Source organism: Ammospiza nelsoni, chromosome 4 (genome assembly GCF_027579445.1).
Source record: "Ammospiza nelsoni isolate bAmmNel1 chromosome 4, bAmmNel1.pri, whole genome shotgun sequence".
NCBI lineage: Eukaryota > Metazoa > Chordata > Aves > Passeriformes > Passerellidae > Ammospiza > Ammospiza nelsoni.
In genome coordinates, this window is record NC_080636.1 from 19,715,896 (window position 1) to 19,741,950 (window position 26,055).

At 45.9% G+C, this 26,055-nt stretch overlaps 1 long non-coding RNA gene across 1 annotated transcript; it reads left to right on the top strand.

The window, feature by feature from the left end:
- The first annotated feature begins 3,305 nt into the window (after positions 1-3,305).
- Positions 3,306-5,387, top strand: LOC132071953 (uncharacterized). The gene is made up of 2 exons (XR_009418268.1): positions 3,306-3,535; positions 5,095-5,387. It is a non-coding gene; the product is annotated as an uncharacterized LOC132071953 (long non-coding RNA).
- Positions 5,388-26,055: the final 20,668 nt, after the last annotated feature.

The following is a 26,055-nucleotide window of genomic DNA, read 5'->3' on the forward strand; positions in this document are numbered from 1 at the left end:
TGCTCCAGCCACCAGCAGGAAACAGAGCCCAGGTGCTGCCAGCACTGCTTCTCTGCCAGCTCAGCTCAGGGGCTGCCCCTCAGTGTGGGAGGCACCAGGCAGGAATGAGCCTGGGAGCCTCTGGCCTCTGCTTTCCTGAGACCTTCCTTGGCCTGTGCAGCCCTGAGGCTACCCCAGGCCTGGAGAGAGGCCCTGTGGCTACTCCAGCCTCTGGGATGTTTACTTGGCAACTTCATAGTTGCTGGGCAACAGAATGTTCACTCAGAGTTAGGGGGACTGACCACCCTGTGCAGGACCAGGAGTTATTAAATTCCCTTCCTCACATCTCTTAGGGTTCTTCCTCTGCTATAATTTGAGCTCTGCTGCGTGTTTCAGTCCCCTGACAGCCACATTCCTCTGTCCCAGCCCTCAGGGCACAGGGCTTGCTCCTTCTCTCCCCAGCACCAGATGGAAACACCATCTACAGGCACATCCTTGGGGATGTTTGACCACTCTACTGCCATGGTGTAGTGCCCTTCCCTCATAGCTCAGCTCACTGAGATCAGCTGCACAGCATTTTCCCTCTCCTAAGCAAAAAACATCCCCTGGGCCCTTCCTCTGTTGGGCCTGGCAGCTCCTGTGCATGGCTCTATAAACAGCAGCTACTCACTTCATAAAACCAACAAATTTCTCCTGCCTGCTCCCTGTGGGAGTCTCAGCTGCTGAGGTACCAGTCATTGGTTTCTCTGTGTCTGAATTGAAGGCACTTGAGACAGTAATTCATGTTCAGACTCAGGTGTTTATTATTTCTTATCAGTAAAACAGTCTCACAACTATGAGTTCTGCAGTTTTTCATTAGAAGGCACAAAATGACCAACAATCTCTTGTTACAAGGGCTTTTAAGACTAAACTATCCAATTAAGAAAGGACACCTAGATTATTTTCCCTTTTAACCCAATAACTGATCCCACAGATCCCACAATGCAGACTTTCCTGCCCAATTACAAAATGCCACCCAAACCCAAGAAGAAGAAGAAGAAGAAGGAAGAAGCAGCATGAAGAAGAAACTCAGGACAGTACCCTGTGCCCTCCATCTTGCTTCCATCCACAACATACTAAAAATCCCAAAACCTAAATTTCTCACCAAGTGATACACCTACACACTTTTGTGGATTCTAGGCCATCTTGAAGTTTAGGAAATTTTCTCCATGAATGGGTGTCCAAGTCAGTGCTGCCCTGGGGGTCAGGGCACCCCGGAGCAGACAGAGAAATATTCCCAGTGCCCTGCATTTCCCCAGCTCCCTTATGGGCTATTTAAATCCTCCTATTCAAGCAGGTCAAACTACCACTCCCAGAGGCTGGCTTTCAGTTTCCTACTTCCCTTCTTCCCCTTCCTGAAGCCCAGGCCTTCCTGCAGAAGGGTGCCCAAGCTTTGGTGTGTTGATGCCTGCCATGCATCGGGCACACTGATACAGCCAAATTAAACAGATTTTATGAGTCCTGCAAGTCCTAAAGTCCTGCAAAAGCACCAGGCCCATGTGCACGTGCTTCACTTTCAGAATCTAACAAGAAGAATGCCTCTTCCATTCAAAAGGACTTTTTTTTCTCCTGTTAGTTAGGATAAAAGCTCAACCTAGAAATGAGTTACAGGGATTGGGCTGGATAGTTGAAGGGCTGATAGTCAGATTGGAGGAGTTGCTTCAGCTGGGAGGAACCTGGGAGGAACCAGCACAAACAGACTCTATCAGCCTGTCCTGCAAGCTCCTCTTGGAGGTTTTACTCTCACTCATCCCAGTGCAACATCTCTGCCTCCGCCAAGATTTGCTCCAGTGACAGAAAAAGATGTGTTTGAGCAGAGAAGACATAGGAACAGCTGGGGACATCATCTGGACCCCAACACTCTCTGCGAGAAGTGCAGTTTCTAACCTTTTTTTGCACTAGGGTTGTGGATACTGGAAGAGGAAAATTCAGTCTTGGAAGTCTTCAGAAATATTACAGGATAAAGATCACACACCAGCATGTTGTGAAGGACAAGCTGTAGCTCCAGCCTCAGCATGGATGACTGGTAGGAATGGTGGTGTCAAGAAACTCTGACCAGTGTCAGGTTTTGGGTTTTTTTAATTTAAAAGTCTATAAATCTTCTCTTCTGCCTCTAAAACACCACTTTTTTCTATCAAACCCTTGCAGGCAACCAGAAGAATTAAAAGGCATTGAAGAGACAGAACATGACTGAGCTGCTGATGTGGAGCCTGTGTGATGCTGTAAACATTAAGGTCACTGCAATGGGATGTCCCATGCCACCACTGACTTTGCAAACTTCGCTAAACATCAGCTTTCAGTTTGCTGATCCCATCTGTCCCACACACTTTAGATCCAGAAACTTTCCCCTGAGCTAAGGAAACTGCCCTCTGCAGCACCCCAGAGCACCTTCAAAGGACACTTTCCAATCTAAGAAAAAACTTACTCCTTGTTAAAAGCAAGCAAGCAGTATCCCACAAGCTGCCCACAGAACCTCAGCCTATTTTATTACCTTCCTAACAAGTTTGTCTGCTCTGGATAAATAGAAGCTCTCCTGACAAGTGGAAAGGTGTCTGGATGGAGAGAACAGGTTGTTCCAGGGACCAGCTGGTCCCCCAAGTCCTGGTTCTCTCTCCCATGTCCTCCAGCATCTCACTGGGAACTTCCCCAAGTGGGACACAGTCTGCTCTGCCAGGGGCTGCAGGAGAAGCTGCTCGCTTGCAGGTGGAGGCATGTCAGGAGAACTGCCAGCAAGGCATTAAGCAATGACCAAGAAACAAACAAGAGTGCAAAATGCCCACCAGCTGCAGCAGGAGCAGTGTAGAGGAGCCAGCTAATATCCTACATCTGCTGCGTGTTGCAGCTACCCCAGCTCCTCCTCTACTTTGCTCTGCCCACATCTCACACCTCCATGGGGCTGTGGCTGGGATTTGGAAATCCAAGAGGTGGGAGTTTTGCCTTGGTTTGCTCTGGTGTGTTATCACAGGCCCCTGGGAATATTTGGCCACAAACAATGACCAGCTGCCCTCGCCCAACCCAACTTGTGGCTGGCAGGCAGCATGACAACACATCACCTGCAGTAGTTCTCACCATCACAGCCTCTTCCTGTAGGGAGATACAATATAAGAAAATAAAGGCAGTATAGTAAGTAATCTTACCCCATTAAGGAGTTGCAGCTGAGCCAATTATTAGAGATTGGGAACAGGCCTGATGTTAACAGGCCACAGCTGTAGCCAGTCAGAAGAGTGTTATAAAAGAGTGGATTGGTTGGTTGGGGGAACTGGAGTCAGAGGCTGCTGTGAGGACAAGGAAGAGTCAGTGCCTGGAGGAGTTGCCTGCGAGAAACATCAAGGAGGTACAAAACTCTGGCAACGTGGAACCCTTGCCATGTAATGACAATAGAACCCTTGTGATATATATGACAACATCTTCCAGTAGCCAAAATCTCAGCACTGGCAGAGACAATGAATGGAAATCAAGCTCACACATTCCAGACACATGGTCAAGCAGCCGGGGGCACCACACCATGGAGGAACAGGTATGGGGACACACGAGTGGCCACAACCCTGCTTTGCCCACAAGCCCATCCTGATGCTGTGGCCTCCAAGGAGAACCAGTGTGAAATGGGGCAAACCAGGCTCTTCTCTACTTTGAGCTCTACTAAAGAGCAGATTGAGCCTGATTCAGTTGTTCCTGCCATCTCTTCCTCACACCTTTTTTGGACACTTCTAGGGCAGAGGAGCCCATTGAATTACAGACTTAGTGTTGATCCTGCTTGGAGCTGGAAGTCAGAGTGAAAAACTCCAGAGATCCTTTCCAGCAGGTCCCCTAAATTATCCTACAATTCTGATAACTCCCCATCAGTCTTGCACCCCACAGTGCCAGCCTTGGCAGGAAAAGCCCACCCCAGTGAGGACAGGGGCACTTGGCAGTCCTTTCCACAGTCTGGGCATGTGAGGCAGGGCTTTCTTCTCAACCCCTGGTACTTCTGGAGTCTCATGAATTTTTATGAAAGGCTAATGATTTAAATCCTTCTCACATATGTAGAAACCTTGCCATGAGTCTGAGCTTTTTGGAAGGGTTGTTTTGGGTTTTTTAACTTTATAATAATTTTCATTTTACAAGTTCATAAATAAACTCTTCTTCCTTGCTCTGCTCCACCCCTCCTGTCTGGGTGTGGCTCTAAGCAAATGAGACCCTTGAATGAAAATTCACTTTTTTTCTTTTCTTTTTTTTTTTTTTTCAAGACTTGCTCATGTCTCCTCAGCCTCAAATATTTCATGCAGGTTGTGCCATGTATTTCACAAGCTAAGCCAAGCAAAACACTGCCTTCCATATACACAGCAAAAAAAAATGTTTTTCAGGCTCAAAGCATTTCTGTCTTTGGCAGAATCTTTTCTCAAAGCATACCAAAGAAAAAATATGGAAATGAAATACAAAGAGTGGTTAAAATAATATTTTGTGTAGAGATGAGCCCAAACCAAACCCCAGATCAGAAAGCCAGATACCCCCCTAGATACCGTGCCTAAAATGAGGAGGTTTGTTGTGATACTTGGAGAACAACTGGAAAGCATTGCAGGTCTCCCAGCAAGTTTAATTTCCTAATTGAACTTATAAAAGACTTAACCCCTACCAGACCTCACAGCTAACACAGGTCCTTTTATATTTACACTGTAGATGATATTTAGGCAGGCTGGCCCTGTGTGGATGGACTGTGGGGAGGCAGATGGGGGTCTGGCATGGCAGAGAGGATCCACAAGGCAAAGGGGCTCTGCTGAACCTGGGCAGGGGACCCAACGCTTCCCTGGATTTCAGTGTGGTTATTTCTGCTATTTGGATCCAGCCCTCCGCTGACGTGGGCACTAGCTGTGGTGTAATTTGGGGTTTCAGACCCAGCATTTAGGACTGGATCCAAAACTCGAATGGAAGAAATTTGGGAAAGAGGCTTTTAAGAGTTTAATTTGAAACAGAAAACCCAAGAAACTATTTTTGCCCTGGTCTTTAATTGAACTATTTTTTTAATCCCCTAGTATGCCTGGGCTCTTCAGGCATCCAGCAGCAATGTCTCAGTATTAAATAGGACACTTTATGCTATAGGAGTGATGGATGACTGACAAACTCAGCTCCCTGTGAACCTACTGCCCTGGAGAGGTGAACAAAAAGCATGTTACAGCTCTGTGTGTGCACTCAGCAGCAGCCACAAGGAAAGCTGACTGTAAGGAAAGCCTATCTCAACAGCAGATTTCAGGAGGGTAATTGTACCTGCTAATCTATGAAGTCTCTCAGAATCTGACAATGCAATTACAGGCATCTTTACTTTCTGTATCCCAACAGAGTCCATGTATATGACTGTAAATAGGACAGTTTAATAAAGTGTGTTTTACTCTCTAGTTTAATATTTTTATAAATCTTAAAATAACCTTAAAAATATTTGTCCTAGTACTCAACAGGATTTGGGCTTGTTTTTCTATCAATTTAGTGGTTGTAACACAGGTCTTAAAATAGAGGGGGAGGGAGAGTGTTGTTTTGCTCCAGAAGCTGAGTGTGTACCCAGCACGTCAGCCCCATTGTACAGAGCTCCTGCCACCATCAGCCAAAACCATCCCAGCTCCCTCCCAGATAAGGAAGGACATGTCCTCTGCTCTGTTCCATCCTATACTGTGCCAGGGCTGCTCCTGTCTGGTACCCACAGCACAGGCATGTGTCCAAATCCTCCCCCCATCTTCAATAAGCCAGGTAGCTGCGCCTCTGTTCCTAAAACAAGGACTTGGCTGAAATGCTAAATACTCAGTGAAGCACCTGCTGCTAGGCAAAAAGAGACCTCTTGGGCATGAAGGGTCCACAGTGCAGGAGAAAGAACTTATTAATTTTTTTTTTCATGTGAAATATTGTGGTTTTAATGTTTCAGGTTGTTGAATCCTATCCCAGCTTGACACTTGTTGGCTGCAGGGCTCACATCCCACCTCTAATGCATGCAGCTCACCCAGCACAATCCCAGCTCTGCCCCTGCAGTGGTGCCAGCATCTCCCTGCTCCCCTCACCAGATTCTTGCTGCCACTGATGCACAGGGACAGATTCCTGATCCCCTCAGCCTTCCCAAGCAGTTTTGGGAGCTGCAGGCATCCAGGCTCAAAAGCAAACTCTGGAAGGTGGTTTTGTAGCAGAGCATGTTCCTGGACTCCATCAGCAACATCCTCAGACTCAGCCACCTTTCAAAAAGACAAACTCCATGAACGCTGCTCTCACATACATACATGCACACACAAAAACAGTTATTAGCTTAATAGGGTGAGTATCAAAATGCAACAATAAATTATCTGACATCTTTACTGCTTAGAATGACAGATTCAAACAAAGCTAACCCTTTAATTATGTTTATATAATGTAATTTGGCAGAAGTCATAAAGCACCCCTTTGGCAATGCCAGATTAAATATTTTACATTTGCTTGGGCAGCACATTATAAGACTGGAAGCAGTATTTCTGCCCAGTGCTCTGCAGCAGTGACTGCAGCAGGGTGGATAAGAAGGCACAGAGGTTCTGGTCCTGAGATCAAGGGACCCCAACCCCATATCCCACTTTGTAGAGCTCCCCTTCCCACCCTCGCATCCAGGAGAATGGCACCACTGACATTTGCCAAGACCAAAACAAAAGGCCCTGCTGATGCCAGGGCGCCAGTGGTGCCTCTGTTATTGCTGCTGGGGTTTCCTGGGCCCCTCACCTCTCTGCCCACTGCAGCTTCTCTGAGTCCTCCTTCTGTGTACAGCAGGAGAAGGGGTCCCACATTATGCCACAAACATTTTGGCCAATGGTCCTTCATGCCTGTGATTTCAGAGAGAGAATGAAGCACCGTGAGCTGCTCTGCAACAGGGCAGGGAACGGAGAGCAGTCTCCATGTCCAGATTCCCAGAGCCCATTTGCCCATCACTCCTAAGAATCTTCCCAAGAAAAGTGAGTTCCCACATCAGGCTTCTGTAAGAAACTCCCCAAAGATCCCACATTTCAAGCTCCATGACTCTGTTCATCACTGTGGAACTAGAAATGCTTGTTCCCTCTTTCAAAAGGATGCAAATTAACACGGCCCTCCCTCCCAGAACAGGTCCCATGGAGCTGCCCCTCCACTGCCAGCACATCAGGAACGTAGATGGAGATGAAGCCAGAACAAAGCCCCTCGAGAACCAGGACAGCCACTCTGCAGGCTCCCCTTCCCGAGGGATTTTCCACAAGTCGCCACCATCATGCTGGGAATCTCAGTTTTGACTCTCAGCCCTCTGAAATCCACATGCCTGCTCTGACCATGGCCACCTACTCCAACATTTCTAAATTCTCCACTGCTAAGGACCACCCTTCTTCTAGAGACGTTTCTCTGGCTTGGTTCTGCTGCTACAGTGGTATTCACAAAATTGATTTTCATAAGTAATTACAGCACAGCAGAATCCAGTGCAGGGAGAATGTGGTTGTGTCCTTCTGCAGCCAGTGGGATGGAAAGCTGCATTCACAGTGTGCTGAAGCAGCCAGAATAAATTTACTGTAGCCCTGCTACATTTCTTAAGTTCAAACTGTTCCACACACACACACTTTGCCCAGCATACTCTTTGTATAATGTAAAGTAGGTATCAATTTCAATTGCTCACTACGAACATCAATTTGGATGCTGTAAGAGGTACCTAAACTTCTCTTCACTGTTATAATTAAGTGATGTTTGTGAAGATATCAGTAATGAATGAGGATACAGGACAGATAGCAGGAACTTGAACTCCTTCAGTAACATGTAGAGCCAAAGAGTACAGACTAAGATTCAAAATTAAAAAAAAAAAAGCCAACCTAAAAATAATTCAAGAGGTCCACAAAACAATGTATAATATACAATTCAGAACAGAACTTTGCCTAATGTAAAGAGACCTTTGGAGCACTAAGCAGAGCAGTTTACAATTTCTGGAGTATGTCATGTTTGCATCAAAGTTTTAATTACAGAATTAATAAATCCATCCAGACAAAATTTCTTTGGTTTCTTCAAAGACAGACTTGACTGCTTTGCTAAGGCACTTTCCCCTTTTTGCCTTCATATAAATTACGGTGTGCAAAAAAATAAGTCAATTAAGAGAGAATAGGCATTATGAAATACTTCCCTTTGCACAAGCACACAGGCTTGCAAATCTCATTGAAATTCTGTTGAGTTGCATTGCCCACACAACTTGCAATCTTAGCAAAAGCCACACAAAAGACTTCCCTCTTCCCTCCCCATTGTTTACAAGAGCGTTTTGGGAACGGGGCATATATTGCTATGCAGGAAGGGAAACAGGGACAGGAGTGAAATGCAGTTTGTTGAGCTAATAAAACAGCAAGCCTTCCGTTTGTTTCCTCAGTCCTATAGAGTTGTTCCTGTTTAAGACTTACACGCTCCCCTGTTCACAGAGCTGGTGACAAACATTTTCACTGCTGACTGTTAAAGCTTGTGGGCTGGCCATGTTTTAACTATGAGAATGTTTCACAGCCGTTATTAATGGCAGTGGCTTAATTCATTATTTAAGAGGTTGATATATGACAACAAAGGGACAGAAAGCCCTAAAGAGACCTGCTGTACCTAACTTGCTAAACTCCTCAAGAGATTCCAGCAACCCCAGAAAAACATGAAATTCATCTAAATTCAGGGGACTCTGAAGTTTGCAGGGCATTTGGCCAAAAGCAACCCAAATATTTTCATATTCCTTTACATAAGGTTACCAGTACTGCCTAATTACATGAGTAATAAGAGACAACAAAGTCTCCTTCTCACACACTCAGAACACTCTTTCATGCAGCAAGGAACAGTATATATAAAATAATTAGGACGGACATCAATGAAAGCAAGAAGGGGCATGAGCTTGGAAAATCTGCCAAACCATTGGGGCTTCTGGCAGAACACCCTGAGTGTCTGGGATGTACTTATTCAAATGTGGGCATCAAAGTTTTCCAGGGAGACAGCCCATGCAGGTCAGCAGTCATGCAAGAGCACAGGACAGCAGCTGCCTCCTGCTGCCCCTGCAGGTGAGCTTCCCACTCCAGCTCCAAGGCAGCTGTGGCAGAGAAACTGAACACAGATGAGACAAATTCTGTAACAAATTGCTCAGGACAAAAGGTATCAGAGATTCCCATGCTCATGTCCCAGGAAGTGGAGTTGCTCCAGCTCCATCCTGACACTTCTAGGGGGGCCATAGACAATTTCTGAAAATGCGGGTATATACAGATGGGAAGAAAAGCCCAGGTGTGTAGGAGTTCATTGTTTCCTCCTACACCAAATATTCAGATGAAGTGAGTGAGGAAAAACCTAACTTTTCTTGGTTGTGACCTCAGACTATCAGCTGTGTAATGATGCTCCAGCAATTTCCAATGCCAATTCTCTGAAACCCATTGAAGGCTAAGGATACCTTCTGCTCAGCAGAAAGGGCCGAGTGTCACCTCCAAACTGCTTTTCTTGCCTCTTGGAAACCCTAGTTTAGTACTTCAATATTTTCAGTTTACTCCCTCACTCAGCTCCTGTTGAGGAGGAAAGAGAGAAGGGATAAAGAGTTCAATCTGGATCTTCAGCTGATTTCAATAGGACAGGGATAATTTGCAAGAGGGCATAATGCCACCAACAGGTGAACTCAGGTTTTTCCTGATTTACACCAGGGATGAGATTCACCATCAGCAGGTGCCCTCCTCAATTACCAGGTGACTTCAGGGTGGTTTATTTCTGAACCTCACATTTACACCAGAGTAACAGGAGAAGGTGTTCTCTTCTGCAAAACCTCATCTTTGTGTGGTTGTGTACCTGGGGACTTGGTGAAGCCTCTGGAAGGTTTTCAGGAGAAGAACCAAGAAAATAAATTCTCTTTTCCACAAGAAGTTCCTTTCCACAGGAGCAAGACTTTGAACACAGCCCCAGGTAAGAGGAAGGTGTGCTGAATTCTGCAGCTGAGCTGGTGGAGGTCACAGGAGGAAACTGGGGTACTTCTTTGGGCTGTGCATTCCCTTCCCTAAGCACTCACACACCACCCTGGTCTTCCAGGGCAGCCTCAACAGAAAGACCTCCCGTCCAGCAGTACTCAGAGCTCGGTGTCTGAACAAACTTATATTTCTTTGTTCAGTCCTCAGCTCAGTCAGACCTCCCTTGCCCTTTTTCCTCACTGACTGGCACCGTGTGCCCAGCTGGTCTGGCTCAGGGCAGGCTTAGGTGGGTGGTCACCCCCTGGCTGAGGCAGGGGTTTGTTCCCATGCCTGCAGCCATGCCCAGCCCCAGCAGCTCTCTGACTGTCAGGAAATTTGCAAACCAGAGAATTGTAGGACCTCTCCAGGGAAAGCACTTCTGGCACACCCACACGCTCTCTACGCAGCTGGAATTAAAATCAGATTTTATTTCCCTGTCTGGGTCAAGCAGAGTAAATCATCACTTCCCTGGTAAGCACAGAGCCTGGGCCAGCAGTGCCCAGCAATGAGCCCTAGTGACAGGGATCTGTATCCACAGCAGTGAAAGATCTCCTTTCACCCACAGTGTGTTTTAGCCTGTCTCTTCTTCCCCCACCCCTGCATGTTTTCTGCTTATAACAATTAATTGCTTCATTGCTGAAGGCAGCGTTTAATCCTGCAAGCATAAATTCTCACGTACAGTGATGTGATCAGTGAGGCTTGTGGGATTAAATCCTTGGGTCCACCAAAAATTTTCACAGGAGTGTAATTATAATCAGACATGCAGCTACATGAGTGTTTCAAGAGAAGCACATGTGCAATTGCTGGTGATTTGTTGCAGTTTTTAAAACCAGAAAAATTGTTCAGGATCAAGTTGAGTTGCCTGGGCAGAAGTGCACAGAATAAAAGTGCTTAGAGAAATCACTTTTAGGGATTCTCCTGTTGGTCCTTTACCTAGTGTGCCTTCAGACCCCAGGTCCTTTCTGAAGAAGTGCCCTTCCTCTACCAGGCTTTGCCTTGTTGCTTTCCTGACCTGAGCCCCTCCTGCCACCTCCTACATCAGTCCAAAATGTGAAAAAGACACTAAAACTTTTATCTGCACATCTCACTGTTTTTTCCTTACAGCCCAAAGGACAAATAAGCACAAACATGAAGTTAAAGCTTTACTAATGGCCTGTGTGTTCAACTGAAACAACCCATCAATGCTAAAATTGGGAGGTAAAGATCCTCATGATATCTCTGAGATCTCCTGCCTGGGACAGTGCTTCCTGTGGCTCAAGAAACAGCTTCTTGTCCTCTCCTGAGGGCACATATCTCCCACACTTTGTTCAGATCCCTTCTGATTCCTCTGAAGCTGTTTCTTCTTGGGGTGATACCCCAGCCTGAGGCAGCTCCCCGCTAACTACAGCCCAAACAAAAGGCAGTCATGGCAGGAGGGAATGCACAGGAGGAATTCCCACCAACAACCTAGTTTTTCATAGCAAGAAGAAACCACTCATGAAAGATGTGTTCCTCACAGCAGAGCCTTTTGCAGAACCTCTTCAGCCAGTCATTGTCCCTTGTTGTCCCCTGCATCCCCAGCAGCTGCTCCTCACCCACTACCCAGCTCTGCCACCAAAAACTTCCACATTAACCTTCTCCCATCACTGTCCCAACTCCTGCACTTACAAGAACCTGGCGGTGCCAGCCCATGCTGTGCCTGGCCAGGTGCCTAATGCTCAGGCAACCTCCCAGATGCTTTTGATCCACATTTGCAGCTGCTTTAGAGCATTTCTCTGTGAGGGCAGCTCTGCAGAAGCAGCCCTGACTGCACCCCTGGTGCTCTGGGGTTTGGGGCAGAGCTTTCTCCAGGTGAACCCACTGGGGATTGCTGGATGGATGAGACATTTCAGCTGGGTAGAGCCTCACTCTCTCTGCTGCTGCTGAGAGCTGCAGCTCTGGTGAACACTTCCTGAGACCTGTAGCTATTGTTCTGGGCTCTTCTTCAGCTTCACAGAAGGAGTCAGACACTGGGGGTCACTCTTCCCCCCTAACCCTGGTGTTGGACCATCAGATGTAAGCCATGGACTGGGCAGTCTGCATTTTGGCTCCCTTCATGAGGCCACAAAAATAATCAGCTGCACCAAGCTATGCAAAAATCTCACTAATTGATGAGCTACTGCAAGTGGTGACTTCCAGGTAAGACAGACCTGTAAGGGGCTGTAGTGAGATGGGTGTTGGTCTCTTCCCTCAGGTAATAAGTGACAGGATGAGAGAAAATGGCCTCAGGTTGTACCAGGGGAGATTTAGATCAGATATTAGGAAAAATTTCTTTGCTAAAAGACTTGTCAAACATTGGAACAGGCTGTCCAGGGAGTGCTGGGGTCACTGTCCCTGGAAGCATTTCAAAAAGCATTTGATGTGGTACCTGGGAGCCTGAGTGCACAGCCAGCTGCAGATGGACTGAAACTATAATGGGAATAAGGGGAAACCTCCCTCCATCACACAGATTTTGCACCCTGCTGATGGTATCACCAGCAGCCTGTTTCATGGACTATGGGTAAAATCTTCAAATCAGGCAAGGAGCCAACTAAGTTTGATTTAATAGCAAGCAATTTGCTTAATGAAACAGAGTGACAAAGCAGGAAATATTCAGTCTCCTTACTAGAAAGACAATACTAATTAAAACAAGAGTACTGAAAGAGGAAAACATATTTAATGTTTCTCCATCAGTCTGAAAATAATTTATTGTTTAGATGCTTTTAGAAATATTTGTTCCCTTCAGACCATGCTGGGTTTTGAATAAAAATGGACTGAGATAATCAGTATTTAAACCTTTACATAGAAGGTTTAATTCCAAATGCACAAAAATACGCTTAAATATCACCTCTCCAGTGATACATAAAAATTTTGCTTTCTTAAAAATGGAATTATTTCTGTACTGAGTGGCAGCTGCTTGCACAGTTGATTCTACTGAGGATTTATGCCTGGTCCAGGCAGAGGAAAGGAGCCTGGAATTAACCTCTTGCTCTCTGCTGCTGGTAATTACCTTTGCCACAGAGCAGAGAGCACCAGGAACAGAGATTCCAAGCAGGGCCCTGCCATCAGCAGCAGTGAAATAAATCAAGATGTGACAGCATGAAGGGACAAATAAATCACCAGGAGAGAGGTGACATGGGGAAGGACAAGACCTATGAGCAATACAAGCAGATGAGTCTGTGGCCAACACCATCTGTGCAGGAGCTGCTTTGGTTGGCATCAGATGAACATCTGGATTTGGGCTGGGTTTGAGGTACAACCTGTGCTTTGAGGACAGGAAAAATGAAACACAGAGAAATAAGTTTGAGTTCCCAAGACCTCTGAGGGAGCAAGACACCCTGTCCTTTGTCTAAGCAAGGTTCCCACAGAGAGTTAATACCAGAGCTAGAGACAGCTCAAAGGCATCCCAGAACTTCCTCTTCTAACAGGAATTTATTTCATCCTTTACCTTTCAAATGTATCAGAAACATTTATACAGAAAAAAACTTATTTTTGAGCTTCTGCTGTACTTTTTGAAGAGAGAAAGAAGTCTCTCTTAAGATGTGTTACAGATATTAATAAGGAAATGTCCTAAGAGAAGCTACTTGGTTGGAAAGTAACATAGAGAAGGCATATTCCACTTAAAACAATACATTGGGTGTGGGGGAAATAAAGAGAAAATCTGGTTGTTTGATGTTTTTTTTTTTTGATTGGTTGGTGGGTTGGTTTGATTTTTGTTGTTGTTGTTTTATTCTCTTTTGTTTTGAGGAAGAGAGAAGGAAAAGCAGAGAGGGATTTGGCTGTTGAGGGTATCTCATAGCAGTAGGTGGTAAAGATGCCTCAGTGCTCCTCTCTTGGTTTGGAAAGACAGGGGTGTGCTAAGGAAGGCAGGAGACTCCCCTAAAATGGAAAATGTAAACCCCCTCCCTCCAAATTGCTATAAATTTTAAATTAAGGATCTCTCAGGCAAAAATATGGGAATTAGAGTTCTTTAATAGGGAAGAAAATAAAAAGATAAAATAAACAATGCAGTAAACCAAAACAGCACTGACAGAGTCAGAATACAACCTGACACCCTGTTGGTCAGGGTTTTGGTAGCATCCAATTGGAAATGTGGCTGCAGCCCTCCTGGAGTGTCAGGGGTGGATCTGGTGGAGCAGGTATCCTGTAGAAAGGTGCAGTCTTCCTCTGAAGATCCAGTGGAAGAGGAGCTGTTCCTCTGGGAAATCCAGTGGAGAAAGCCATGCTGGTGTTCCAGAACCTCAAGATTATGTCCAGGTAGGAATGCTTGGCTCCTCCCTCTGGGCTCACATCTCCCAGTGGGATGCTGTAGTTCTTATCGGTCATGCAGTGACATTCAATAGCCTGTTATCAGCAGATGTCTCCCAGGAGGGAGGAATGGTTGTGGAAGAGATAAGGGAAACTGCCCACTGAACAGAAGACAATTGCCATACAGATGGCAAATAGAATATAAATTGTTCGGCAATCCAGGACAGCTCCCTTGTGACATTTTGGTTAGATGATGTGTTTGGAAGGAAAGTGGAATGAATGAAGCTTCTTCCCAGAACTAATCTCCCAAGGTTTTGTCTTTAATCTCTTTCTGTCCATACTGCAATACAAACTCTATGGAGAAAGTCCCAAGGTCAGCACAGCAGCTTTTGGCTGATGCCACGGTGTGTAACCACATCCCAGCCCCACTCAGCAGAAGCATCTCATTTCCTGCAGGATCTGGAGCAGGCTCTGGCTTCACTCATGTCCTCCTTGCTGCCAAGCCACGATGGAAACACTCACACTGGGCTGCAAGTTTCTCCAGCAGGAAGGACACAAGCACAAGGCTGGGATATTTTAGCAGGAAGGGGCAACTGCCAGGCATCTTGGTAGCTAGAGAAGAGAAATCTCTTCTTTGCTGGAAAAAGTGAACATGCACAAATGGGCTTGCTCAGCTCCTCTCCCCTTATCCCACCAAGGCAATAACTGGCTATTTTTTTGTACGACCAAGATGTTTGTTTCTGGTTTGGTTTCTTGTCAAGCACTTGAAGACCATGACACACAAATGTGGTGAATAGCAAATACCAATGATCATTGCAAGGATAGAAGCCACATAAAACAGGGGAAGGAGAAACATGGCAATGACTGAGTGAAGAAAAACCATTCAACACCTGGAAGACAACAGAGCCAGGATCCATTAAGAGGCCAATAGGGGGCCAATGTAACATAAAATAAAAAAACAAACAAAAAAAAAACAACCCAAAACCAAATAAAAACCAAAACAAACAAACAAAACCAAAAAATCAACAAAAAACCAACAAAACAAAACATTGAGTATTTTGGGCAAGATTCTCACTTTGGTTTTTGTGCCACAGCACTATTGAGATTAACATCTTTTAAAGTCCTAAGCAGCATCCAATGATTTTGTCAGTATTAGGTCTTGAGAAGAGGTTGTTAATGAGGAATGGGAGGATACGGTATTTTAAATTATTATTAGCTTTTTCTTGTAGCTACTTTGAAGAATCCATCTCTAAGTCACAGAAATCCCCCTGGAAACTGGTATGAGCTAAAAGCCTTAGAGCCAAAATCACAAGATGCTTCAGAAAACTGCCCATGAGGGACACACACTGGAGAATATACCAACCATTAATTATGGACAAAAGAGCATTCAGAGGTAAAGAAATCCATCTCACTGACCTGCTGCCCTGCTCCAGGAAAATATTTCTTACACTCTCTCCAGCTTGCATTTTGATTTTGTGGAATCAAAATCCTTCCTGACTCTATGCCCTTCTATGCCCTTCCTCTTGGTTTTTTTGGACAGAATTACAAAATGATGGGGTTAATAGAGCACAGAGCAGCTGCAATCTATTTGGATTTCACTGAAGGACTTGATACCGTCTCCTGAAATCTTATGCTCCAAATTAATTCAAGTTGGCTCAGGCAGGAAAACACTGTCATGCCAACCAGAAGCTGCCTGAGAGGACTGTGAACACAGGGCAGTGACAGGCAGTGATGCTCTCACTGCAGCACCAAGGGGCTAAAGGCTCCTCCTACCCTCATCAGACATCCAGCAAAAGAATGCTCCAGCAAAATCCAGGAGCACTGGCAGAAAGTCCCAGATGAAGTTAAAACAAAAGGAGGCTGCATCCAATTGAGCAGAGGTCAAGGGAGTTAAGAAATGCTGATAAAACAAGTCAGCTTTTCCATGGGAAGAGGAGGGGAGGAGGGTTGCATACCTATGCTAGGACAGAGGAGTTCATAAGTAACAGAGGGAAGAATCCAGCAGGCAGCAGTGTTAATGTCACTGCAGCCACCCAGCTGCCTGTCTGCCATAGTAACACTCATTTTAGGATGGAATAATCACTGCTCACTTCCAGAGTGAAATAATTCCTCTGGATTACACTCCCTCAGTTGGGTTCAGAGGTGCAGCAGCCCCAGAGCAGCTCTGACAAAATAGAATATTCCAGGCAATTTTGCTTGGTAGACAAGACCCAAAATTCAAATACTCTTGATCTATAAGGCAGAAAATCCATGTGGGAACAAGGAAAAGCTGATGCAATCAGTAGTCTGCTCTTCTTGTTGGTGCCAAACTCTACTGATCCATTCCACTGCTCCTAAAATTTAGGGAATATTGCTGCTTTGACAGGGGAGGATTTGTTTATGGTCAGTTGCATGGTTTTCAAGGGAAAGGAAGGTTTTTTTATATGTTCTTATATGTTTTGTATGTGTTCATCACACAGAGTTTCCAAATTCTCCAGCAGAAAATAAAACTACAAGAACTTCCCAGGCGTGTCCTGCCTGCTGTTTTCCAGGCCATGTACAACAATCTCACCTTTAGACTTGGTGGTATTTCAGTTTTACAGTATTCCATGTGAAGTTCTTCATCATCCTCCTCCCTGCCTTTCAGGAGAAAACCACTGCTGCTCTGGAGGAGCTGGAAACATTTTCCTGATTTGAATATTCACACAATGCAGTGACAGGCACTTCCCAAGGCACCCTGATGGCTGAGTCAATTGTTCAGACAGCTTTAAAAATGGTTTGGTCAATGAGCCATTGGTGTTCTTCCAATAAGTTGTTAATAAATAAATTCTCAGGTCCATCACCTCCCTGGATGTGATGGAGCATTGAGCTGTGTGTCCTGGAGGAGTTTTGGTCACCTGTTACAGGAGACTGCTCCCATCATTACTTTAAAGACTGAGCTTAAGCCTGTTTGAATTCACTGTAGGAGTAATTCCAGTTTCTCCTTCCAAATCCAGAAGCCTCCTAGCCATTCCCTTCAATACCAAGGTAAGAAATTTGGATGAGGCAGAGCTGGGATGCAGGGCAGGGTGGATGGCCCCTGGTGGAAAAAAAGCAACCTTAAAAAGAGCCTGATTTTGACTTAATTCCAGCTCCATAACCAGCCAGTTACTGGGAATGTGAGACTCAGCCTTCATCTCTTCCTGCCTAATATGAAGCAGATGTCTCCTGTTAATGAACCATTTGCTAATTAGTAACCACTTCATTTTCCTTCCATCAGTTTTGTTCTCTAGCTCAGACACAGAGAGGGCAGGCTGTGTAAACAAGGCAGTTCCCATACAAATGTGCTGCATGTAGAGCAAATCAAAGGCACTGAGGTAGGAAGTGAGCAGGACAGTTCCTGTTAAAAGATGGGACACTTGACAGGCATGTGGGACATGTCATTCACCCCTTTGCATGTCTTTTGACTCACCAAGTTGTGTTAGCCTCTGTATTTTGAACTCAAATCCTTGCTCATGCCTTGTCTGTTCACATCATAAATGCCACACAAGGGGCATGTCTCCAATTTCAGTATTTAGCAGGAAAAATTTGTGATATTTTCTACCACCAGTGAGACTGTAATAGGGCAAAGCTTCACAGCAGTGACTTTACACACCTGTGACTCTGGATATAGGTGGTAAAATTCAGGCTCCAGAGATGAAAAATTATTCACATTAAATGTCCATTTTTCCTGGTGAGGGTTGCAGTGGATCTGGGACAACCCTCAAAATTGACAAGCTGCAGCCCCTGATGTGTTCTGGATCCTCAGGATCCTCATCCCTTTGCTCCTGAGATGCTTGAGTGGGAATGCAGAGCACACAGCAGCTGGGACACACCAGGACCCCTGAACCTGGGACCTCTGAATTCCAGTCCAAAATGTTGCATCTCAGTTCAATCAAGAGAGATTGTTTTCCTCTGAGCTCTGCATTAAGAACACAATGATGCTTATTAATTATTTATAGGAAAAGGATGACATTTAAATTCTGTCTGGGTCCCAGCCATCACATTGCATCTTTCTAATAGTTTCCCAACAGAAACAGATTCCTGTTCTGGCTGCCTTACTCTCCTTTCCCCTTTCCCCCTGATACTAAGGGGTCTTAAAATCTTAGAAAGCTATAGCCATGATGATTTTGTAATACACTGGAACTCTCCTTTTGCATCATCCTAAGGGGGACTTACACTAATGTGATTCTTGGAAATAACTTCTCCCCTCATAAAGCACACCAAACTGTAAACCTTCCAACAAACTCCTTACATTAAGGCATTTTAAAGTTTTATTTCAGTAATCACCATATTAAACAACTCTAGTCTTTATAGAGCTTTTCATCCCCAAGGAACCCAGAGTGCTTCAAGCCACTGCACATGAGCTACAGGCGGGGATGAATCCTCTGCCCTGTGAAAAGGTGGCTGCTCCCAGGGCTCCAGCCAGCCTGCCATGCTGTGGGAGAGTTTTGATTCATCTCTGCCGCTCAGCTGGTGCAGAAGTCCTGTTTGGATGCTCAAACAAAATGTCCTCCAATTCTGCAGCATGGAATGGAACCAGAGTCCAGTAGCTGGTTACCAGGAAACAAGTTATTAATTGTGGGACGTAATAAGGAACAGCTGAGAGTATTGATAGGAGAGAGAAAATGGACACAAGTTGCAATGTGGGAAGTTACAATTAAATATAAACTTTTTTAAAGTCTCTGTAAAGGTGGTTTAATGAGTTGTCCAGAGGGCTTGTGGCATCCTTATCCTGCAGCTGAGTCCTTGAATTCAGCTGGATGAAGCCTTGAGCAGCCTGGTCTTGCTGGAACCTGCTTTGTGCAGGGCACTGGATGACAGAGGTCCCCTGGCCTCATCCCAAATTCTTCTGTAGTGCAGCTCTGGTGCAATACCTTAAAGCATGAGTGGTGTTGGTTTAAATTAACACATCAACTGCTGAGTTGCAGCAGCTGTCACAGCTGTGAGCTACAGGCCCAGCAGCCTCCAGCCAGCAACAGAAATGGCAATGCTTCAAGTTGTGCCAGTGAGAGTCTGTGGAAACCCCACTGTTCTGACAATTTCACTGAAAATTAAGATGATTGCTCCTGTCTCCTCCCAGCAGTTATTGAGGAGAATGGAGCACCAGGCCCATGCAGCAAACATTTCCAAATGTGGGTGTTCCCTGCCTCCAGTCCTGTATTTTCCAGATTAAAGCCATTCAATGCTGTTCACTCTTCCTCACAGCAACCAACTGCTCTTTAATCCAGACCCGCTCCAGTTCACTGGGTCTAGGGGTGAGGAGCAACGCCCAAATGTGGCTTCAACACACTGTCCTTCAGACCTCATCCACACCCAGTGTATCTATCCCCCTTATCTCATACCCAGCTTTCCCAGGATGTGGCCCCAAAAGCTCTTTTGGGCAGACAAATGGTGTCACACTGTCCCACTTGGATTAGAGAATCCCACAGCTTCCAGATGTTTCCCCATCACTTTGCAGCCTCACCAGCTGCTGCCTCCTCTAGGAATTTGTGTACTGGGTCATACCTTCTTGTTCACATCTTGCTGATGGCAGGTTTCTGGTTAACCCCTGACCAGCGGCGTTTCCTCCCCAGGGAAACGTGCACCCCATGCAAGGAATGACAACTGGACCTCAGGTGGGAGACAGCAAAGCAGGGAGATTCCACGACTGCCTGGGGGTTATTTCAATAGTTAACTTCCAGCTAAGCAGTTTTCAGCTCACACTGATGCCCAGGAGGTTACAGCATGATGCAAAGACTTGGTAGCTCGACAGCAGCTATAGGCAAAATCATTGCAAAAACTGAGTCTTCCGGGGCTGGGAGCCAGGGAGTGAGTGTGGAGCTCAATATGGAAGATATCAATGTATTTTTTGTTGATATCATTATGTTTTATATTCTGTTTCATTACAGTCTGAAAATACTTTTTAACCCACTGCTCTCACTGTGATCTGCAGTCACCCAATTGCCTTGTGATCCTCATCCCTAAGAAATCCTCACTAGGATCCAGGCTTGTACTGGATTTACTTCAAGGGTTTAGTAATTTTTTTATAACCTTAAGGTATCACTGGGAAGCAAACAACCCAACAGTCCCTATGGCTGTGAGCCCTTTTTAACAAACTGCTTCTCTGAACTATTGAGGCAGCATTTAAATCTCTTCTGTAGGGCAGGTAAGCCCTACAAGAGCAAACAGTGTAAATATCTATAGATCAAACAAAAACCTTGGAACTCACTGACTTTGGACAATGGTCTGGCAAGTTCCAGCTCTCCTTCACAGCATTTTCTAAACTGAAGTTACCAGCTCTGTAAAATAAACAGAAAAATCTTGTTATAGTACATATCTAGAAAACAAATAGGACAGAAGTGGAGAGTGAATTGAAGAACAAGCCTTTTTTTAAAGTTTCATTCCATGTAGTGTAAATAGGGAACAGGGCATTTTTAACTTGTAAGATCAGTATGTACAAAAATCACATAAACTTTTAAACTTAAAACATTCCATGGTGATAGGAATGTCATTGCTGTTATCATCATAGCAACTGAACACACACTACTGCTTAACAGAAATGGGGTGGGGGAGAAGTAATGAAAAGAAAGCTAATACAGGACTTCCAAAAAAAGTTTTTGGACTTCAGCCAGAAAGCTTTTTGCTTGGACCTGGTTAAGTCTTCCTAAGGGAAGCATTATTTTTTTGATGCAGAGGCTCAAGTCTCTATTTTTAGAGCACATCATAGTCGATGAGTTTAGCACTTTCACATTTGAACCAACAGTTTATTAATATTTTTTTCAGGCCTTCTGTAACACCACATGGTAGTTTATTCACTTAATAATAATTTTGTAAATTGTCATGCCTGTCATTAAACAGGGTTTACCCCAAAAAACCTCTTATATTTGGCAAGTAAGACTCACTTATTCCACATTGTGAATTAACTGTGACCTCCTTGTTTCCTTTCAACCCCTCCTGTTCCGTGGAGTGTTCAGCACTGTGATCAGAGGGTCCTTGTATGGGAGGGGAGGGAGAGCTGTGTGTAGGGGAGCTCAACAGGCTGGAGAACTGGCTAATGGGAACATCGTGAAGTGCTGGAAAGGTGAATGCAAAGCCCATCAGATGGGAGGAATAACCCCATGTACCAGCACATGATGGTCATTGAGCAGCCAGGCAGAATGTCTGCAGAAAAGGCCTGGTGGAGGTGCCATGAGCTGGCTGTGAGCTCTGGCAGCAAGGAAGGCCAAGGAAGGTCCTTTCCCTCTGCTCAGCACTGGCAAAGAACACCTTGAGTGTGGGGTCCAGTGCTGGGCTCCTCAGCAGGAGGAGATGGGAACACACCAGGGTGGACACAGCAGAGGCCACCAGAATGGCCAGGGGCTGGAGCACAGAGTACGTGGAGAGAGGCTGAGCCACATGGGCCTGCCAGCCTGGAGAGGGGAAGGATTCAGGGGACAGCCTGGAGAAGGGAAGGGGAAGGCTTCCGTGGGATCCTGCTGCAATCTGCAATGAGGAGTTGTGGAGAAGACGGAGCCAAACTCTTCCTTGGGCTGCACAGAAATAGGACAAGAGGCAGCAGATATAAGGTTATAAGGTGCAACATAGGACACACCCACCAGATTTCAGGAAAAAAGTTACCACCCTGAACATGGTCAGACACAGGGTCCAGGAATCTGTGTCATTGTCATCCCCAGAGACAAGCAAAACATGACTGGACAAGGCAGGAGAAACCTGATCTAAATTTGGTCCTGCTCTGAGCAGAAAGTTAGGTGACCCCAGGGATCTCCTCCACGCTGAATTATTCTGACTCTCTGATTCACACCTCTTTACCAAGCTATGGATTTTTATAACATACCCAAGTCACTTGAAGCACTGCATCCAAGCCCCTGAATCACATCTGTGTAACCTACTCTAACCTGACCTAACATTTGATCCTAAAAGTGCCTCAAAGCTAAGAAAAGGGTGTGGATTTTCAGTTTTTGGTAACTAAGTGTTTATAGCACTGAGTATTTTATTTGTTAAGAGTTGAATCTGCCTTTGCACAGGAGTGCTCAGCAGCACTGCTGCTTTTACAGCAATGGGAAGGTGCTGGGCTCTGTGGGGAGATGCAAATCCAGATGAACACTTGAATCCATCACAAATGGGATGGATATCTTCCTGGGGGTTTATATGTCACCTCTCAAAGTGGAGTCACGTCCACTGCTCTGCAATAAGGGCACAAAACCCCCCCAGGTACAACTGAGCCCCTTGCTCTCAGGACTGAAGAGTTAATAAGCAAATGCTACACACCACCAGCACAGAGGGAAGGGCTCTAGGGAGGGCAGGACACAGGTCACTGATGACAGAGTCAGGAAAGTTTTGGAAGAGCTGAGCAGCTCTGGTAATACAGCCCATAGCGGCCCCACAAAGAAAACATTGTCAGGGGCTTTTCCACCAACCAGCTGAGGCCAATATAGAAATATTGAATAAGAAACCAGTGTTAGACAAATTCACTGGAGACAGTTTGGCTTTTTGTTATTTGATTTTTCAAGGGTGGGGAGTTAATTTATTTTTCTATTTTTAAAGACTTTTTTCCCTCTGCAAGAAAACCTCCACAAACCACAGAGTGATAGCAATAGCAACACATGAGCACAAGAGCTCACCAAAGGTTTGTGGTGGATTTCCTTTCACTGTCAGATTTTGAACTGAGATTGGAGAACTTAGAACTGGTGCTGTGTTTTAAAGAGGGATTAATTCTGGGAAGTCCAGTGTCTGATTATACCAGCTCATTTGACCAGATAGCAAAGATTTATTCAGGTTCACAAGAAAAGGTTAGCTTGTTGACAGAGAGATGAAACATGGGAAGAAGGAGTGTGGGAGCACCAAGCACTGAGGCAGAAACAGCCACACATCCCCTTGAGAAAACAGGATCCTTAGGGGGAGGAATGAAAGATTTGAGAAACAAGACTCTGCATTTACAGCCCAGAGGGCAAACCATGTGCTGGGCTGCGTCAGAAGTGGTGCAGCCAGCAGAGCAGGAGAGGTGGTTCTGCCCCTCTGCTCCTCTCTCATGAGCCCCACCTGCAGTGCTGTGCCCAGCCCTGGGGTCCTGGCCAGGAGAGACAGGGATCTGTTGGAGTGGCAAACACAAGAGGCCACAGAGATGCTCCAAGGGCTGGAGCACCTCTGCTGTGGAGACAGACTGGAGGGCTGGGGATGTTCAGCCTGGAAAAGAGAAGGCTCCAGGGTGACCTTGGAGCACCTTTCAGTACCCAAATGAAGCTTACAAGAAAGATTGGGACAGAATTTTCAGCAGGGCCTGCAGTGATGAGAGAAGGTGTAATAATTTTCAATTGAGAGTAGATTTCAATTTGACATAAGGTTGGTTTTTAGCACTTGGTGCTGCGGTCTCGTTGAGAAGGTGATGACTGGTTAAAGATTGGACTTGATGGTCCTGTAAGTCTTTTCCTACATAAATGACTGTGATTCTGTGATACCAGGAGCGTGGTGAGGCACTGGAACGGGTTATCCAGGATGCCCCATCCCTGGAAGCGCTCAGGGCCAGGCTGGACGGGGCAGCCTGATGCAGTGACGGTGATCCCGCCCGTGCGGGGGAAAGGAACGAGGTGATCCTTCAAGGCTCCTTCCAGCCGAACCATCCCGAGAGTGTGTGAGCAGAGCCCGTGAGTGTTGCACAGGCTCCTGGGGACGAAGGAGATGCGGGATCCGGGCAGGATCCAGGCGGGATTCAAACGGGATTCAACGGACGGGATTTGAGCAGGATCAGACGCGTGGGATCAGACGGGATCAGGGCTGGGATCCAGGAGGGATCCGGGCAGGATGCGGGCAAGATCCAGGCTGCATCAGACGTGCAGGATCCGAGTGGGATCAGATGGTATACGAGCAGGGATCCGGGAAGGATCAGATGGGATCATTCGGGCGGGATCCGGGTGGGATCAGACGAGATCAGGGCAGGGGTCCGGGTGGGATCAGATGGGATGAAGGCAGGGTCCTGGGTGGGATCCAGGCGGGATGAAGGCAGGGACCCGAATGGGATCAGATAGGATGCCGACGGGATGAAGGCAGGGTCCTGGCTGGGATCAGACAGGATCCAGGCGGGGACCTGGGTGGGATCAGACGGGATGCGAGCGGGATCCGGCTGGGATCAGATGGGATCCGTGTGGGATCAGACGGGATCCGTGAGGGATCAGACGGCGGGATCCGCGCGGGGCGCTGCCGGCGGGCGGGCGGCGGGCGCCCCCCAGCGGCCCGGCCCGGCGGTGCCGGTGCGCGGCCGGGTCCCGGCGGGATGCTGCTCCCTGGTCCTGGAGCTGGGACACGCCAATTTATTCTCTCTCTGCTCTCCTGAAAATCCCATTGGTCCTGTCTGCCTCACGCGCCGCCGGGCATCGTGTATTCAAAGCGGAAATGAGGTTTCAAAGCCTTTCCCTCGCTTTCTCAAGCGTCCAAGTACCAGCACCAGCTTCAGGGAGAGTATCATGCTTGATGGTACACATATAAGTACATCAATGATTTTCTATTTCTCTATATCTTATATTTATACTATATTTCTCTTGATTGAGGATGTGTTTATATCCACAAAAGTAAGAGAAATTAATATTATAACCTCCCACTCACTCCAAGGAAAATTACACAGAAGGATGAGCAACAAAAATGCTACAATCAGCTCTCCCTGCATATTTCCTTCACTGTTACAAATCTTCCTTGAGCCTGGCTAGGTGAGCTGTTTTCCACATCAAGTTTCTCTTGAGCACAAAGCTACAAATTATGCACCAAAAGGCACAGAAAAGGTACAAATAAGGGATTTTCTGTTAGTGCTTTCTCCCCTGTCATTACTTGAAAAGGGCTTTTGGGTTGACACCAGTCAATCCTTGAATTTGAAAGTCCAAAACCTAGATAGCCAAAAGGGTCTCACTTTCAGAGTACAAAGGATATTCTGGGAAGAAGATCCTAAGTGGTTTAGGTAAAATTCAATTTAAATCACATTTAGGGATGGCAGTGTTAGTTTAATCACAGAATTTGATGGTTGCAGAAGGTAGGTCTAAAAACAGCCATGTGCATGGCTTCCTCTCAGTGTCAGTCTTGATCCTGAAGACTCATCCTAGGAACATATTTCCCACTATAGTGTTGTGGCTTATACATCTCATGATGATAAGAGCATGCAGGATTGGAAGGGAGGGATAAAAGCATCCTGCTCTTAGGAGCAGAGACTGCACAGGGCCCACAATGAGCTGGGGCAGTCATGACTGAGGAAGGTGAGAGCAGAGCTTGATGAAGGATGCTGGTTACTGGAGTTTGCACAGACCAAGCACTGAACACCCCCCAGTTCATTGGAAACATTAATATTTTAACTCCATTTCCACCAGGGCAAAGCCAGATTCTGAGGAACTGATGTGCAACAGGGACTCCATTTATCTTTTCTAATTGGTCCTGCATGTTAAAGTAAAGGATAGAGAAAAGGAAAAGTTGGGAGATGGGAAGGATGGAGGAGAAACACCTGCTGATTTGCTCACTACTTTGGGATTACATCTGTGGAAGAAAACACTTTTACAAGTCTTGAATAGGCTGCTAAGATCCCTGGTTTTCTTCACAACAGGTTGTTACTTCTCATCTTTAGTAAGATTATTAAGACTACTCTCTCTTTTTTTTTTCTTTGTTTTGTTTTTGTAATTATTTTTTGTTGCTCATCTCCCAGTTGCTCTTCAGCTCCTTGCTGAAGCTGTCCTTGCAACAGAGTCTGAAAATCTTGATTAATCAAGGACCTGAAAATGCAGTTAGAAAACACTGTGAAAAAACTTGGATGGCTTTTGGGCTGGAGCTAAGACAAAAGGAGGGATGGAGAATCCAACATGCACGGGAGAGCTGACATCTCAAATTGCTGGCTGCAGCACTCCCTGAGCCATAAATC